Below are 18,723 nucleotides of genomic sequence, written 5' to 3'. Positions count from 1 at the left end.
AAAAAATTACAGGCTGACAATACCAAGTATGGGTAAGGATGCAGAACAGTAGTGCTCATACACTGTGTGGGAGTATACATTTGTACAATCATATTTCTTTTTAACCAACAGAATATGGCAGAGGTGATGGGATGCCACTCCTGTAATTCTGCATTATATAAAACTTGCCAGCAGACTGTAGTTTCTAGAGTCTTCCTCTCTCTGGCACTGAAGCAGCAAGCTTTCATGAATAGTGATGTGGGGCCAGTGAGCTAATGATTAAGAAAGAATTCTTGAGGGGCGCCTGGGTGGCTCAGTCGGCTAAGCATCTGCCTTTGGCTAAGGTCATAATCTTGGGGTCCTGGGATTGAGCTCAGCATCAAGCTCTCTGCTCAGCGGGGAGTCTGCTACTTCCTCTCACTCTCCCTCTGTGCTCTCTCGTTCTCTCTCAAATAAATAAAATCTTAAAAAAAGAGGAAGAATTCTTGAGACATTTTTGGTGCAAAAAGGTGTTTTTATTATAGCACGGGGACCTATGGTCAGAAAGAGCCACGCTAGGATTGTGAGGAGCAACTGATTATATACTTTTTAGTTAGTGGGGGTTAGGGATAATGTAAGTCTCTAAGGAATTTGTGCATGTTAAAAAGCAAGGTCTCCAGGACCTTGGAGGGCTAGCTGTTAAGATAAGGTTGCTTGTAGTCTTCAAATGAAACATCAACAGTAAAGTAGCCTAGAGTTCTTGAGGAATGTCACATTCTATGTTATCTTGGGGATTTATCAGTGGGCTGCAAGTTGTAAGGAGACTTAATTTTAGTTACATTTTCTTGCCTTTGTGCTCATCAAATAGTACAGCCAAAGGAAATTAAGTTTGTCAATTAAGTTGCCAAACCTAATGGAGTTTAGAAGTAGACCCTTATTCCCCAGTTGAGTCTCCGCTGAAGACCCAGCCCTGGATAACCTGAACTCAGCCTTGTGAAACCCTAAAACAGAGAACCCAGCTAAATCATAGAAACTGAGATAATGTGTGTTGTAAGCCACAAAGTTTATGTAATTTGTTAAAGAGCATGGAAAACTAATATAATCCATTGGGAAAACAGACCTATTATGTTGGGTGATATGTACACTCAAGGACTCTGTAATTCCACTCTTTGGAATGTACACAACAGGAATGCTTGCACATGGGCACCAAGAAATATGTACTAGTACAAGAATATGCAGATAAGCATTATTTGAAATAGCCCCAAACTAGAAACAATTTAAAGAGCATCATCACTAAAATGGGAAATAGACTGTGGTGTAGTCATACAATGTAGTAATGTAATACTATACATTATCATGAGTGAACAGAAGTATACGCAATAATATGCATGAATCTCACAAAACATTTAAAAAAAATCCTGTATGAGTTCATTTCTTTAAGTCAAAAACATGCAAAATTAAACTAGTAATCAGGACTGAATACTTAGGTGGTACAAGTATAAAGAAAGGTAAAGAAGTGATAACCATAAAACCCAGGGTATTGCTCCTTTTTAAGTGGGGAGCCAGGAATCTGTGATTGAGAAAGGGTACATGGGTTGTGTGTGGGGGGTCTCATTTTTAAAAGTTGTTTAAAATTTAAACTATAGGGGGGAGCAGAAGAGAGATTCAGAGCACAGGTAGGACAAGGAGGCAGCCAGGCCATGGAGTGAAGAAACAGGACTCTGGTCCAGGTGGAGTAAGCACGAGTGTGTATGTACAGCGGCACACACATACACACTGTATGTATGGACACACCAACACACACACATAAACACATACACACCACCATGCTTTGGCACACACACCAAGGATACACATATTTGCGCACATATGCTACCATGCCATGTCATCATCCCTGCACCACGCCAGACACACACACCACATATACACCACCCACCCACCCCCACACTACACACACATCATACACATATCACACCACACGCACAATGGCCACTGCCAGATCCAGACATCTCACGGGGATCCCACGCAAAATCAGACCTTTGCTTTGCTGTGACACTTAGACAATCCTGGCATCATGTTGAACTCTGAAGGGGGCCATTGAGGGAAGCCTGGTTCTAGCTACTTATGCATAAGAAAGGAGTTCTCAGCATGGTGCCAGGTACAATGGTTGGTGCTCCATGGATAAATCTGAAGTGGCTACACAGTCACTGGCTTTCATCTTGGGGTATTAGGAAGGGCTACACTTAGCTGTGTGTGCTGACCTCCTACGTGATTTAACCCAGGGCTCCCTTAAAGAGTGGTCTCCACTGGGGGGGCACCTGGGTGGCTCAGTCAGTTAAGCACCTGACCCTTGATACGAGCTCAGGTCTTGATCTCAGGGTCATGAGTTCAAGCCGCATGTTGGGCTCCACGCTGGGCATGGAGCTACTTAAAAAAAAAAACCAAAACAAAAAAACACAAAAAACCAAACCCAAACCAAACCAAAACAAAAACAGGGGCACCTGGATGGCTCAGTCAGTTAAGCATCTGCCTTTCAGCTCAGGTCATGATCCCAGGGTCCTGGGATCAAGCCCTGATTGGGCTTCCTGCTTGCAGGGATAGAGAGAACTTAAAATCTTGGGGCACCTGGCTGGCTTAGTCAGTGGAGTGTGCGATTCTTGACCTTGGGGTTGTAAATTTGAGCCCCAGGTTGGGTGTAGAGATTACTTAAAAACAGAATCTTTAGGGGTGCCTGGGTGGCTCAGTTGGTTGTGTTCAACTCTTGGTTTTGACTCAGGTCATGATCTCAGGGTTGTAAAATTGAGCCCAGGTTGGGCTCTGCACTGGGCATGGAGCCTGCTTAAGATTTTGTCTCTCCCTCTACAAAAAAATAAATAAAAATAAAATCTTTAACAATAAATAAAATCTTTAAAAATAAAATTTAAACTATAAATTTCCCTCCTGTTGTGAAAATTAGAAAGGGAAACCTCACTAAAATGGAGTCAGGAGGCCGGAAGGGGTGGGTCTCATGCTGTACCACTTCATGTTAACCATAGGAAGAACTGTCAATTACAGTCCCCCAACAGGAAAAGATGTACATAGCATCTCCTACAAGAAATTGACTACCCAAGCAACTTAGCCAATGAGAAACTCCTCGTTACTCTCAACTCTTGCTTTTGTCCAGTTGACTCCCAACTTATTCCTTGTTTTCCATGAATAACATTCCTCTCCTTTGTTGGACTAGCCTATGGTTTTGCCATAGTTTGCTTGTCCCAAATTGTAAATCTTGGCTATTCCTCAAGAAACCTATCTTTGCTGGTAAAATAACTTATTTTTAAGGTCAACACTTTTTACATTGTATTTCTTATTTTTTAAAGAATGGTTTAAAAAGAAATGATTGAATGAATCTCCACAGCTTTCAGTTTGTAAATATACTAGAAATATTCCAGTGAGGCATTGACCTGGCATGTTTTCTTGAATGTTAGTTTTACCAACTGTCCTCCTCCCCAATAGAAACAAAAGTTCTGTGAAGGTATGACTCAAGTTAATGAATGAATGAAAGGAAAAGCATTATTAAGGTAAATGATGGTAACCACATAAAACTAAAACCAGCAATCGAAATAAATAAAAGATCTAAACATGTTCATACCTAAGGAAAGACTAAATGTCCTTTACTATTTGTCATATAAAAACAGAAAGGTTTAAAAAAATAAAGGCAACAGTCCCAAGATTAACAAGATAATACTGAAAAACTTAGAAGGGGCAAGAAAGTTTTTTAATAGTGAGGAAGGATGTATCGGTTATCTACTGCTGCATAACAAAGCACCTCCAAGCTTAGTACATCCCTGAAGCCCCTGCAAGAACTCAGAGAACAGCATTTTTTTGAGAGGGAGCTGACTGACCGGTCAGGGGTGGGCGGGCACGAGGCTCCGCCCAACAGACTCCGGGCCGTTCTGGTCCCGCCCCCAGCCCGGTCCTTCTGCCTGGCTCCTGTCCAGGGTCCCTGGAGTGGAGCCGCCGGGGTGTGGGCCCAGCTGCAGTGCCTTGGGCCAACGTTAGGACTTCTCTGCGGAGGCCAGAGGACGCGGCCACCGCCCCTCCCGCTGCCTCTGCGCTCCTAAGCCCCGCGGGAGCTGTCTACTTTCCAAGCCCCGAGACCGGAAGTGGGGGGTGCCTCCCCCGAACGGCCGCCATCTTCCCTCTAACGGCACCACGGTTTTTCTCGTTATTTGCTTCCAGCACAGAAGAGCGGCTGCAGGTGCAAGGTCCGGGAGGGAGCTGGGAGAAGGGCCTCGGGGAGGGCGGCGGGTTCTTGACGAAAGTGAGGAGGCGGGGCTCTTGGAAGGCGGGGTTTCGGTGAGGGTGGGCAAACGGGGTCGGGGGCAGGATCTCTGTGGGGGCGGGGCCCTTGGAAGGCGGGGTCTCAATGAGGGTGGATAAATGGGGCTCTGGGGCGGGGCCTTATGGGGGGTGGGGCTCTTAGAAGGACCCAACGGGGCTATGGGGCGGGGCCCTAGGGGCGTGATCTCGGCGGGGGCGGGGTCTCGGTGTCGCAGGCCGAGAGTTCGACGGCCGTTGGTCGCCTTTCTGGGTCCTTCGGTTTTTCTGAACTGGGGATGCCGTTGGTTTCGGGGGGTAAGAGGCCTTGGTGAAACTTACATCAAGGAGGTCCCTTTCTGCCTTCGTAACACAAGAGAATTTTACTTGCGGCTTGCTTTTGTGAGAAATTGTTGAGGTGAGAATATCTTAAAACTTTTTTTCGGTTAATTTGGTAAATTCATTTGGGAAAATACTTCCTCAGGATTCTAGCGCGAGTGCCAATAAGTAAGTGTAATCAAGAAAAGAGAATGAAATAGAGCAAGTGTAAATGTAAACAACAAACCTTACAATTGAAGAAAGATTATTCCGCTCCGCACTTCCCAAGTCGGCTGCACCCCCTCCGGAGCCTGCCATTGCGGCAGAGCTTTAAAACATGGGGATCTCTTACTCTCGATATTATTAAAACGGGTTTTGGTGGCATATACTTGCGGCTAAAGCCTAATAGAAGTCTGAAGCTTAAGTGAAATACATGAAATTGTGTGTCTTTAAAACACAGGGATCTCCAGGAAAAAGGAGGAAGCAGCTTTCCTAATATCGGTAGCAGAAATTAGAATTTACCAATTTTAAAAGAGATGTGTTTTGACCAAGTGGATTTTTTTTTTCTTGTGGGGAGGTTAAAAAGTCACATATGGGCAGTCGGAAGAAGAATAAATTCTGGAAGAAGTTCAGCAACACAGGCTACTTGTTTCTAAAAATGATGTTTCTCACATTTGCCTTTTAAGAATTTTTCTTAAAAGTTTCAGAAATAACACTGGTGGTTTATATTGTGGCAGGCCTTTAAGTTAATGTGTTAACGTTTGTCTTGAGCGCGCACAAGCAGGGGAAGCAGCAGGGAGAGGGAGAAGCGGGCTCCCCACTGAACAAGGAGCCCAATTCGATCCCAGGACGGACCCTGGGACCATGACCTGAGCTGAAGGCAGACGCTTAACCGACTAAGCCACCCAGGCACCCCCCCTTTTGTTAAAGATTTTATTTATTTGAGAGAGAGAGAGTGAGAGAGAGAATGAGCAGGGAGAGCAGCAGAGGGAGAGGGAGGAGCAGGCTCCTTGCTGAGCAGGGAGCCCAACAAGGGGCGCGATCCCAGGCTGCGGGGATCATGACCTGAGCCACCCAGGCGCCCCTGTGTTGCGTTTCTATTGGAGGTGTGCGCTTTCTCGATCTAGCTGTAAATGAACATTTTCCAGGGCCCGCAGAAGAAGCTCATTAAGTGCAGGGTATGAATCTGGCCTGGGCAATCAAAAGAGGCACAGTGCTGTCCCCAGAGAGTGGGCTATTTAGATCAGAAACAGATATGAAATTGATGGGGGGGGGTGTCCTGTGCCAAACAGGAGAGTTTAATATGGACAGACAGGGAAGACCTATTAGGAAGAACTGATCTGTGAGAACTGAAGGATAAGTAATACTGATTAGGCAGAGGCTTGTGGAGGGGGAGTGTCTGAGAGGTGGAAGAAGCTTCAAGTGCAGAATCCCAGAGGCAGGAGAGCCTGGTGTGTTGGATGAACGGAGGAAAGAGAGGCCTGACCAGACTGGGTAGGGAGGGTGTTAGGGGAGGGAGGCAGGATGCTTTGGGACTTTTTTTTTATATATATGTACAGCTGTCATCTATGAATAATGACAGTTATGTTTATACCTTTCCAATCCTCAAACTTTTCATTTTTTTTAGCTTTATCGCCCTGGTGGGACCTCCAGTACCATTACCACATAAAGTGGCGATGGCTGCCATCCTTGTCTTTCCTCAGATTGAAAGCCAGAATTTTTCAACTTTTCACCAGTAAGCTGTAGTTCCTTATTTTAAAATAAAACTTTTTGTTTGGAAACCGCTTGAAGCTTATAGGAGAAAACGTTACCAAAATAGTACAATGAAATCCCATTTGCTCTTTCTCTAGATTCAGCATTTGTTTTTTGTTTTTGTTTTTGTTTTGTTTTGTTTTTAAAGATTTTATTTATTCATGAGAGACAGAGGAAGAGAGAGAGAGTGCGGGAGAGAGAGAGAGAGAGAGAAGCAGGCTCCCAAGGAGCAGGGAGCCCGATACGGGACTCGATCCCAGGACCCTGGGATCATGACCTGAGCCGAAGGCAGACGCTTAACCATCTGAGCCACCCAGGCTCCCTAGATTCAGCATCTGTTAATATTTTGCCACATTTCTTGTATCTCTATACATATAATAATTACTGTTTTTGCTCGATCATTTGAGAGTCAGTTGCGGAAATCATAACCCTATACTTCTAAAGACCTCAGTGTGCATATGTCTCCTAAAAACAGACATTCTCTTTTATAACCTCAGTCTAATTACCACATTCTGGAAGGTGTAGGTTTTTTAAAAAACTGTCTTCTGGTAAAGATGTTCCCTTCTTATTTAACTTTTTTTTTCAAAGCCATGGAATAGTGATTTTATCGAATACTTTTACTGAATATATTCAGGTGATTATATGATTTTTCTCCAGTCTACAAATGTAGTGAATTCTATTAAGTGTTTTCATAAAGATCCTAAACCTAACTTGGATCCCTGCATGGTTGTGGTGGATTCTCCTGCTCACTAGTACATTCAGTGTGTTAATACCTTCTTTCTGCTCTTTGCACTTACGCTCATGAATGAGTTGAGCTCCTTATTTTCCTTTCTTGTAACTATTATTATTCAGTGCCTCCTTGACTTAAGTTGTTTTTTTTTTTTTTTTTTTTTACTGTCGTTCGGTTTCTGAGAATCCCATGACTGGCTCTCTTCTATGGCCTGGTGGGAACTGAGTTTTTTCAGAAATTGTGTGCTTGTGCTTATGTTAGTTCCTTGCCTGAGGTGTTTTGGACGACAGAGGTGTTGTGATTTGGACCAATACTCATGGGAGAGTGGAGTTAACGTTTGCAAGCTCTCAGAAGAGTTTTTTCCCAGTAACCCAGCACTAAGGCCAGAAGAACCCTGGTTATCCTCCTGGTTCTCATTCAGCAAGCATTCCCACCAGGGGAGGGCAAGGAGGTGTGTGAAAGGCCAGAGGTGGGAGGGTCTCACCTGCTGAGATTGGAATTTGGACTGTGTGCTGTATCCAAAGGAGGCATTCTAGAAGTTCTTAAACTGGGAAGGGGCACAATCAGATTTGTAGGCTTTTTTCCTCCCTCATAGAATTCTGTTGACCTCATGGAATATTATTATTATTATTTTAAATGTTTTATTATTTATTCACGAGAGTCAGAGAGAGAGAGAGAGAGAGAGAGAGAGAGGCAGAGGCAGAGGGAGAAGCAGGCTCCCCGCCTAGCAGGGAGCCCGACGCGGGGCTCGATCCCGGGACTCCGGGATCATGACCTGAGCCGAGGGCAGACGCTTAACCATCTGAGCCACCCAGGCGCCCCCTCATGGAACATTATTAACTGTTAGGCATAGAGATACAAGAGAGCAAAGGAAATCAGTCTGTAAACATTGGAATCTTCTAGGCAGGAGGTGATAAAAGCCACAATTTGGGCACATTCTATGCCATTTACAATGATGTTGCCTTTCTAATGCACAATGATGTATGCTTCGTACCATCTAAAGAATGTAAGATTATGTGGATGTATTTCATAAGGCTGTAGAGGTTTCATTTAAAAAATTCTTCCTGGGGCACCTGGGTGGCTCAGTCGGTTGAGCATCTGACTTTTTTTTTTTTTAAGATTTTATTTATTTATTTGACAGAGAGAGACACAGCGAGAGAGGGAACGCAAGCAGGGGGAGCGGGAGAGGGAGAAGCAGGCTCCCCGCGGAGCAGGGAGCCTGATGCTGGGCTCGATCCCAGGACCTGAGCCGAAGGCAGACGCTTAACGACTGAGCCACCCAGGCGCCCCGAGCATCCGACTCTTAATTTCAGCTCAGGGTTGTGAGATCAAGCCCTGTGTTGGGCTCCATGCTCAGTGGGGAGTCTACTTGAAATTCTTTCTCTCCCTCTCCCTTTCTCTCTCGCAAATAGATGAATCTTTGAAAAAAAATTAAAAAGCTCTTCCCTTGGTTGGAAAGAAAGATTGGAAATAGATGAAATATGAATCTGTAGTCAGTAATGAGTGGGTCTAGAGTATGCTGTTGGCAGGGCTCCAAATGGAAGGCATTTGGTGTGTGTGGAGGTGACTTGGATCAGTGAGATTAGCTGTGTGCAGAGGTAATGATTCAGCTACGTGAATTATTTCTGTTTGTACTTGACTGTTTAATTTTTCTTGATTACACAAGTGATGCGTGGGTATGTTGTTTTTCTTGTTTAACATTCAACTAATTCAGAAAACTATAGAGTAAAAATGTTAATGTTTCCCTTCACATTCTCCCTGCCAAGTGCACATAAAATACAGTGTTGTGCTTTTCTCTAGAGGCCTCTGGTGTTCAATAGCAGTGGGGCCTTGCTTTCATTTTTTTTTCTTAAAGATTTTATTTATTTATTTGAGAGAGAGAGAGCATGAGTGGGGTAGAGGGAGACTGACAGACTCCGGGCTGAGCAGGGAGCCCGCCTTGGGGCTTGATCCCAGGACCCCAGGATCATGACCTGAGCTGAGGGCAGACGTGTAACTGACTGAGTCACCCAGGCACCCCTCATTTTTTTTTAATTATTGTGATAAAATGTACATACCATAAAATTGTCCTTTTAACCTTTTTTGAGGGTACTATTCATTGGCATTAAGTACATTCATCTTGTTGTGCAACCATTACCACCATGCATCTCCAAAAGTTTTTCATCTTCCCCAAATGAAACTCTTCCTATTGAAAAATAACCCCCCAAGGACACCTGGGTGGCTTGGTCAGTTAAGCGTCTGACTCTTGGTTTTGGCTCAGGTCATGTACTCAGGGTCATGAGATCAAGCCCTGCTTGAAGATTCTCGCTCTGTCCCTCCCCTCTCTTGTGCATGCATGCGCTGGCTGGCGCTCTCTCTCTCAAATAAATAAATCCTAAAAAAACCCAAAAACTCCCTGGGGCACCTGGATGGCTCAGATGGTTAAGCTAACGTCTGCCTTTGGTTCAGGTCATGATCCCAGGGTCCTGGGATTGAGCCCAACTGGGGGGGCGAGGCTCCTAGCTCAGTGGGAAGTCTGCTTCTCTGCCTCTCTCCCCTGCTCACGCTCTCTCTCTCTCTCAAATGAGTAAATTTTAAAAAATCTTAAAAAAAATAGTAACTCCCCATAACCCTAACTCCCAGCCCCTGGTACTCTCTATTCTACTTTCTTTCTCTATGAACTGGACTATTGTCAGTACCTTGTATAAGTTGAATCCTACAATATTGTTCCTTTGTGTCCAGATTATTTCACATAGCATAATGGTTTAAAATACATGCATGTTATAGCATGTATGAGGATTTCATTCCTTTTTAAGGTTGAATAATATTATATTTACCTTATATATGTTTATGTTTATTATAGTCACATATTTATGCATATTTATAGTTTACATATTTTATATATTATGTTATATTTTTGTATATTTTACATTATATATTTACATATTTTGCATATTCTATATTTTTGGTATATTTGCATTTTATATATTCTATAACTTACATATTTTATATTATAAAATGTAAATATATACTTATATCTAATATAAATATAAAATATAAATATATGCACTTATTTATTTATGCTATAGTTTTATAATATATAATATATAAACACAACTATAATGTTATTCAGCCTTATATATGTACATTTTGTTTCTCCATCTGTTGATGGATATTTGGGTTGTCCATCTTTTGGCTATTGTGAATCATGCTATGAACATTAGTTTACAAATATCTGTTCAAGTTTCTGCTTTCAGTTCTTTGAGTATATAGTCAGAAGTGGAATTGCTGAATCATATGGTAATTCTATGTTAAGCTTTTTGAGGAACACCATACTTTTTGTAGAGAACACCATACTGTTCTCTACAGTGGCTGCACTGTTTCATAATCCCCTCAGCAATGAGCAAGGGTTCTAATTTCTCCAAAACCTCACCAACACTTGTTATTTCTATTTTCATTTTTTTGATAATAGCCATCCTAATGGATATGGAGTGGCATCTCATTATGGGTTTGATTTGCATTTCCCTGATGATGAGTGATGTCGAACATCTTGTCATGTGCTTATTGGCCATCTCAGTGTTTTCTTTGGGGAAATTTCTATTCAAATTCTTTGCCTAACAGTCATTTTTAATGCAGGTACATGCCTCTCTGCATATATATATTTTATAAGTAATATAAATATATTTATACTTTACCTTCAGATCTATGTCAGTTTTTGTTTTAAACACCATAATCAGGGGCGCCTGGGTGGCTCAGTGGTTAAGCATCTGCCTTCAGCTCAGGTCATGATCCCAGGGTCCTGGTATCGAGCCCCACATCGGGCTCCCTGCTCAGCGGGGAGTCTGCTTCTCTCTCTCTCACTCCCCCTGCTTGTGTTCTCTCTCTCACTGTGTCTCTGTCTGTCAACATAAATAAATAAAATTTAAAAAAAAGTGTTAAACACCATAATCAGAGCACCTAGGTGGCTTAGTCGGTTAAGTGTCTGCCTTCAGCTCAGGTCATGATCTCAGGGTCCTGGGATTGAGCCCTACATCGGGCTCCCTGCTCAGCGGGGAGTCTGCTTCTTCTCCCTCTGCCCCTCTGCCTGCTTGTGCACTTTCTCTCTCAAATAAATAAATAAATAAAATCTTTAAAAAATAAACACCATAATCATATCCCATAGTACGGTATATGATAATTAATGCCATAATGTGTATTTTGATTGGTTCTAGTTTTTTTTTTTTAAAGATTTTATTTATTTATTTGAGAGAGCGAGAATGAGAGAGAGAGAGCACATGAGAGGGGGGAGGGTCAGAGGGAGAAGCAGACTCCCTGATGAGCAGGGAGCCTGATGCGGGACTCGATCCCGGGACTCCAGGATCATGACCTGAGCCGAAGGCAGTCGCTTAACCAACTGAGCCACCCAGGCGCCCGATTGGTTCTAGTTTTTACCTATGATAATCAGTTTGTAGTGGACAAGATATCTCTCTTTTGCTCTCTGCACAGATGCCGGGATGCCGGGATTTCTCTTGGCTATAATCCTGTGAGTTGCTGGTTTAAGGATAGGAGTTATTTAAAATTTTGTAGACATAAATTCCAGTATCCCCAGCACACTCCCAACTACCAATGGCCTCTAGTCATCCTTTGTCATCTGAAAAACTGCCCAAGACAGTTTTTCTACCCAGTGCTGAGGAGGCCTGAACTTGGAGCCCAGATAAGATATCCCCTAGAAGCCCTGCCTCAGCCTGCTGGTCTAACATGTTTTGAATTATTCCTGCCAACCCACATTATTCTCACAAGCTTAAAAACAGGCCTTGATATGCCTCTTGCAAAAAGATCCTCCCCAAAGCCCCAACCCCCACCAAAACCCTTTGCCCTATCAAACTTCTCTAAGGGGGAGCATACCTTGTGGGAGTATCCCTGCCCCAGGAGGAAATTTCCCTTCCCTTCCTGAACCCTCCAGCTTTCAGCCTCTTCCTCTTGTGCCACGATGTGGTCAGATGGATAGCTGCGTCCCTAGTACCTGGGCTCTCTGTTGCTAATACCCCGTATATACTTTGATGGGGTATTAATTAATATTAGTATTATAGCATTAGCATGTTGTATGTAAAATGTGTTAAATGCTGTGTATATTTATAAAGTATATTGTATATGATATATATGTATTAATTTTCATATCTCATACTATATATATATATTTTTTTTCCCTTTAAAACCTCACCTTGAACAAATTTGCCTCTTAATCGTTCCCTTTCAGGTTGATAGCATCACTACCTACCCAGTTTATTGGTACTGTAAGGAGAGACTATTGCCATAGACAGAACACTCCCACCCTGAAGTCTGGCACTAAAGAGCTTTTCTTTTATAGGAAAGAGTTCACAAGGATGGGAAGTGGGATGAGTGGGTGGGGTGATAGGATTTTTTTTGATCAGGGAGGTCAGCTGATTTACAGGGAGGGGCTGGTAGAGGGTTGTTCTGTCCCAGTGCTCAGGGGTAGGTTGGGGGAGGAGAGGAACTGCACCAAAGTTTAGTCAAGGCAAATTAAATTCAAAGGTATTTTATCTAGGTAGTTCAGTGGGGACAAACAGTTCAGCTACTCATTCATTAGACAAAAATGGGAATTTGGATAGTCTGTGCCTGGCCTTGTCATAGGTAAACAAGGGGTCATCCTCCTGTCTTATCTAAGTCATATAGGGAAGGGTGTTTCATTGCATGCAGGCATTTCCCAGGACACAGGAGTTGGGGGATTTCTTACCCATCACAGTTTTCTAGGAGCACAGGGTTTGGGTGTGAAGCTCAGCACTGTCAGTGTAAAGACTGGATCGTTCTGTGGTTTCTCTAAGTTCTCTCACTGGCTGCACATCTCCTCCTCTCCCCATTTTTCATCCTAGTGTAAGCCCCTAGCAAATCCTAGCAAATCCTTACATTTCCTACAAAATGTATACAATCATCTCTGCTGCACCTCCCTTCCAAGGAGTCCCCATTCTCACCTGGACTCTGCTGTTGCCCCTCACCACCCACCCCTGCTTCTACTCTTGCCTTCCTCTTTCTGTCCCATGAGCAGCTGCCAGTTTTGATCTTTAAAAATACAAATAGGAATGGAAAACTCTTACAGAACTCCTGCGAAGCTGCCAATCAGAAGGTGTAAACTCAGATTTGATCTAGGCTTGTTTGCCCTGATCTTGACCTGCCACCCTCTCCCATCACTTTCCTCTCCAGACACCCAGGTCACACCAAGCTCCAGCCACACCTACATGGGCTTTCTTCCCTGTTGTGCACCTGCCTGGAGCTAGATCACGCCCTGGCCACTTTGATTTTCCTGAGGCCCTCTTCCTCCAGAGCTTCCAAAGGCTAGGAACAAGGTGGGAGTGGAGCCCTAGGAGCCCTCCAATCTGCTTGCATCAGGGTTGGTGCCTGGGTTTGGGATGTTTGGGGAATAATACATGATACCTTGCGTTCTTTTTATAAACTTGGGCAATTGACTTGCTAAACCTCTCTGAACTTGAGTACCCTTAACAGTCATGGGGGTTTGCTAGGCTTCCTCATGGGCAGCAAGGCCCACAAGCCTCTTTGCTGGCTGTGAGAGACAGGACTCCCGTGGCCTTTTAGGAAACCTGTGTGCACGCGGCATTTGCTTTGTTTCCATGTGTGGTCATGGGTCTTGTGATGCAGCTTCTAGGCATGTGCTGGCTGGAGTCTAGAGCATATCCTGCCTCTCACATCTGCCCTCTTGTCCTCTAGTTGTGCCTGCTCAAGACTACCTGTCTCCAGGGAGGGAATGTGGAGGCAGAAGTGATGGCTCAGGGTTGCTGACAATGTGGTTACAGGAATCAGAAACCCCCTCTTTCCAATGTGACGTCTCCCTCCTTGAGGTTGGCTGTGTCTCCTTCTGGTGGCCTGGAGCTTTCCAACCTGACCAGGACTTGGTCTCCACACTTCCTCAGGACCCTTAGCCTCTAATGAATGGTGGCTAAGGGACTTCCCAGAGAATGCTCAGTGTTTGTGAATTTTTTTTCAGTTACTTGTTCATATTAGCTCAGTAGTTACTTCAGAGCTGTGGCAGAAAACCAGGAAAGACTATGAGATGACTTTGTCTCAGGAATTCATGGAGACATCATTCATTCATTTACTAAGTATTTGTCTCAGGCTTCCATGGGCTCAGGGCTGTGTGGCAACTCACCTAGGGGACCCAGGCCAGATGGGTTCACAGACTAGTTGGAGAGAGAAAAGTTCATCCACTTGTTGAAGAGCTAATAAATCGATGAGGCTAGACAAGACTGCTGAGGATGTGTGTGTGGAGAGAGATGAAGCGAAGAACCCTTTCTGCCTGCATCTGAATTTCCCACTTCTTGGTCTTCTGGTGCCATCCTCCTCACACTCTGCCTTTCTGGGACACTGATGGAGATGAGCTTTGGCTGAGCCTGAATGTGTGTGATGTTTCAGGATTCAGTGACCTTTGAGGAAGTGGTGGTGGACTTCTCCCAGGAGGAGTGGGCACCACCGGACCCTGCTCAGGGAAAATTATGTACAGAGACCTGATGCTAAAGAACTACAGGAACCTGGCCTCAGTCAGCCTCATCTCTTCATTGGTAGATTTTTGCTGCAAGTATTTTTTTAAAAGATTTTATTTATTTATTTGAGAGAGAGTGAGAGACAGAGCACGAGAGTGGGGTGAGGGGCAGAGGGAGAAGCAGACTCCCCACCGAGCAGGGAGCCCGACGTAGGACTCGATCCTGGGAGTTCAGGGTCATGACCTGAGTGAAAGGCAGACGCTCAACTGACTGAGCCACCCAGGCGCCCCGCTGCAAATATTTCTTAAGCACCTGTTACATTCCAGGAACTGTTTTTGGTCTTGGGAAAAGAGTAGTGAAGTAGGAGATGTGGCTCACTCTTGAGGAGCGACAGTGTAGAACAGGAGTGGCCACACTTTTCTTTTAAAGGCCAGAGAGGAAATGTTTTCTGCATAGTGGGCCATAGAGTTTCTGTTGCAACAACACAATGCTGCTAATGTAGTGCCCGGTGTAGTATGGTATGTAAACAAATAGAGCTCTGTTCCAATAAAAGTGTATTTACAAAAGCAGGTGGCTAACTCCGGGCTCTAGTCACTAGTCCCTATCTAGCATCTTCCCCTTGAGAATGAAGATTCATCTTTATGCCAACTTTGTTTTCTTCATGATTAGAAGCTTTGGTGCTCCTGAAGTGTGTCTCTGAGCTTGGGGCTGAGGATCCCCAATCCCTATAGGGCATGATGTGAGGTAGTTTGTGTGGGTCCTGGGTACCATCACCTCATTGCTCATGGGGTCACACATGCCCATCCTCTGAAAGTGTTGGCCCCACTCTGAGGGGAAGTTGCCTTTTCTTCCCTGCACATCCCCCCAGATGTGTCTTTCCCCGTGTACAGGTGTCATTTCCATAAACCCGACCTGCTCACCTAGGTAGAGCAGGAGGAGCTGGGGACCAAGAAAAGGAGAGTTCTGACCCTCTAAGAAACCAGTGTAGATGAGCCCTAGGCCAAAGGAACTCCATTCAGGGAATTTCTAAAATGTCATGATTTTTTTAAAAATTGAGGTATAGTTGACACACAGTGTTACATTAGTTTCAGGTGTACAACATAGGAGTTACACAAGTTTTTATGTTATGCTATGCTCACCACAAGTGTGGCTACCATCTGTCACCATACACTGCTACTACAATGCCATCTAAAATGTTATCTTGTCTGAGAAATCATCTCAGGCCACTTGGAATGAATTTTCTCTTGAAGCTTTGGCTTCCCTTCCTCTCCTTCTTCCTTTTCTCCCCAACTTTCTTTTGTTCCCAGAGAAAGCTCTCTCTGTCCTGCTTCCTTTTTTCTGAGCATTTCCACTTTTGTAAATAAAGTTTTACTGGAACATGACCCCACCTGTTTGTTTGTTCATTTTTCTACTGTCCCCAAACTTTGATAGTGCCCTCTGTCAGACTGTTAGCAGCCATTTTATTCTTGACAAAAACATTTCTTAGCATTTCCATCCCTTGTTTCTGTCACTATCAAATTCTTCATATTGCTGAAATCCTTAAGGTCTGTCCAACTGCTGGGGCATTCTTTACTGTCACATTGACTTCTTATGTTTAGGGTCAGTCTATGAATAAAAGCTACATGGGTCTGGCTCTTTGTTTTTATTTTTAATTACTTTATCTCATCATTTATTTCTCTAAGAACTTAAATCTTTGTCCTCCTCTCCCCCATTAATTTCAGATCAAAAGTTTCAACTTAAAGCCAAAAACACCACTGCAAAGCAGAATAAAGTTTGGAAAAAACACCTACTGTCAGAAAAATGGTAAGGCTCATGAGGGCACATTGCTGGTTCTCTGCAGAAGAAGTCTGGGATTGCTGTGTTATGGAAGAAGAGCACAACCACCATGGGGAGACACTTGGGTCCAGTGACCTTCACCCAAAAGAAGTTGTTTCTTAGGAGAGAGTCTCTGAGTATCATGAATTGGGGAACATTCTAAACCAATTTCAGTATTTATTTATGGAGAGTTGCCATAAGTAAGCAGATCCATTAATATGACTTAGTGAATTTTGACATATAATTCAGTTTTTAAGTATTTATCAAGAAAAATCTACATAAGCAACTTTAGAATGTCGTGACTATGATGGGACCTTGCGGCAGAGCATTCACCTTACTTAAAATTCGGAAGAACTCAGATAGGGCAGGAGCGGTACATGTGCTCTGAAAATGGTAGTAATTTCTCATGTAGGAATTTGCTTTTTTTATAGGGCAGACTTTTTTTTAAGATTTTATTTATTTGTCAGAGCACAAGGGGGAGTGGCAGGCAGAGGGAGAAGCTACCCACTGAGGCTACCCACTGAGCAAGGAGCCTGATGTGGGACTTGATTCCAGGACTCTGGATCATGACCTGAGCCAAAGACAGATGCTTAACAGACTGAGCTACCCAGGCATCCCTAGTGCAGACTTTCTGTGGTGGGGGGGAATCCCCATGAGTGCAATTAAAGTGAGAAAGCCTTTAGTTATTGCTTATTCCTTAACCAACAGGCACTAACTCAACCCAGAGAGAAACCCCATGAATACAGTTTGTGTGGAAAAGCAATCAGAAGCAATTCTAACCTTGTTTGGCCCAAGAGAAATTACACAGGAGAGAAATGAAATGAATGTCAAGAATGTGGGAGAGTGTTTAGTTATCCTTCATCCCTTCAGACCCATGTGTGATCTCATGCTGGCAAGAAACCCTGTGAATGTTTTCAGCGTGGGAAAGCTCGTGGGTCATCACTCATCCTTTGTGACACGTGTGCGAATCCACACTGGAGAGAAACCATATGAGTTTAACCAATGTGGGAAACTCTTCAGATCCAGCTTGAGCCTTGCTATACTCAAGAGGATACACAATGGGAGAAGCTGTATAAATGCAATGACTGTGGAAAGACTTCATCAGGAGCAGGAACCTGACCGTGCATAAGAGAGTGCACACCAGGGAGGGACTATCTGTGTGAAGATTGTGGCAAAGCCTTTAGCAGGAAATTCCATCGGATGGCACACATGAGAACCCATAATGGGGAGAAGCTTTACCATTGCAGTAACCATGGAGAAGCCTTCAGTAGGAGCTCTAACCTGACTGCTCACAAGAGGGTACGTACAGGGGAGATTTACCAGTGCAGCTGCTGTGGGAAACTTCAGTAGTCACCCATCCCATAGGAAACATGTGAGTACTCACAGTGGAGAGAAGCCCTAGGATTAGAAGCACATGGGAAAGCCCCAGTTGGTCTCACATGTGAGCAACTCTGTGAATATCATTAGTGTGAGAAAGTCCTCCACGGGGACTTCAGTTCCTGCACAAAGAAATTCAGGGTAGGAGAGAAACCTTATGAGGTTTATAAATATGGAATTGCTTTCTTCAGGGTCTTATCCTCAAAATGGAAATCTAACTCATTAGTTTTCAGATCGTGTTTGTGAATAAAAGCATTTAAGGCCATAGATATCCTCTCAATATCCCTTTAGCTACATTACATGGATTTTGACCTAAGGTATTTTTATTTTGGTTTAATTCTAAATACTGTTTCTATTAGATGTATTTTAACTCACAATGTTGATTTCCTTTTTGAGCCTATCAAAATACAACTTCATTTAAATTTCACCTGAACTCTCTCCTTCCCCCAGATTTTATGATATCCATAGGTCTTTGTTTGGGAGGATACCCATGGTTCCTTAGGTGTGTTGTCTCCCTTGTTGCAATGAGCCAGTAAACCTGACTTTGTTAGACTATAGATTTTGTCCTGATAGTCTTTGGCTGATTGTGTTGGGACAATAACATGCAGTCATAAATATGTTCTACTCTCTTGTCCTTAGTGTTTCTAAAAAGTCCTTCTGGGGGCGCCTGGGTGGCTCAGTTGGTTAAGCGACTGCCTTCGGCTCAGGTCATGATCCTGGAGTCCCGGGATCGAGTCCCACATCGGGCTCCCTGCTCGGCAGGGAGTCTGCTTCTCCCTCTGACCCTCTTCCCTCTCGTGCTCTCTATCTCTCATTCTCTCTCTCTCAAATAAATAAAATCTTTAAAAAAAAAAAAGTCCTTCTGAAATGTCTTCTAAAATATTTTGTTTTCCATCATTGATTTTTTTTATATGTGGTGTCAGGAAGGGTCCAGTTTAATTTCCTCCCTGGTAGATAACCAGTTTTCCTAGAACTCTAATCTGAAAGTCAGTTCCAATTTGAAGTTTC

The 18,723-nt window shown here is 43.7% G+C and overlaps 1 long non-coding RNA gene across 1 annotated transcript; it reads left to right on the top strand.

Moving 5' to 3' along the window:
• Window positions 1-4,494: 4,494 nt before the first annotated feature.
• On the top strand, window positions 4,495-18,369 carry LOC112816650 (uncharacterized). Its single transcript, XR_003206201.2, has 3 exons — window positions 4,495-4,672; window positions 16,245-16,326; window positions 17,047-18,369. It is a non-coding gene; the product is annotated as an uncharacterized lncRNA (long non-coding RNA).
• Window positions 18,370-18,723: the final 354 nt, after the last annotated feature.

Source organism: Callorhinus ursinus, unplaced genomic scaffold, assembly GCF_003265705.2.
Source record: "Callorhinus ursinus isolate GAN/ISIS: 27379988/994484 unplaced genomic scaffold, GSC_fseal_2.0 scaffold82, whole genome shotgun sequence".
In the NCBI taxonomy this organism is placed as follows: Eukaryota; Metazoa; Chordata; class Mammalia; order Carnivora; family Otariidae; genus Callorhinus; species Callorhinus ursinus.
The sequence above is the reverse complement of the archived record's forward strand: the minus strand, read 5'-3'. Positions and strand labels throughout refer to the sequence as shown.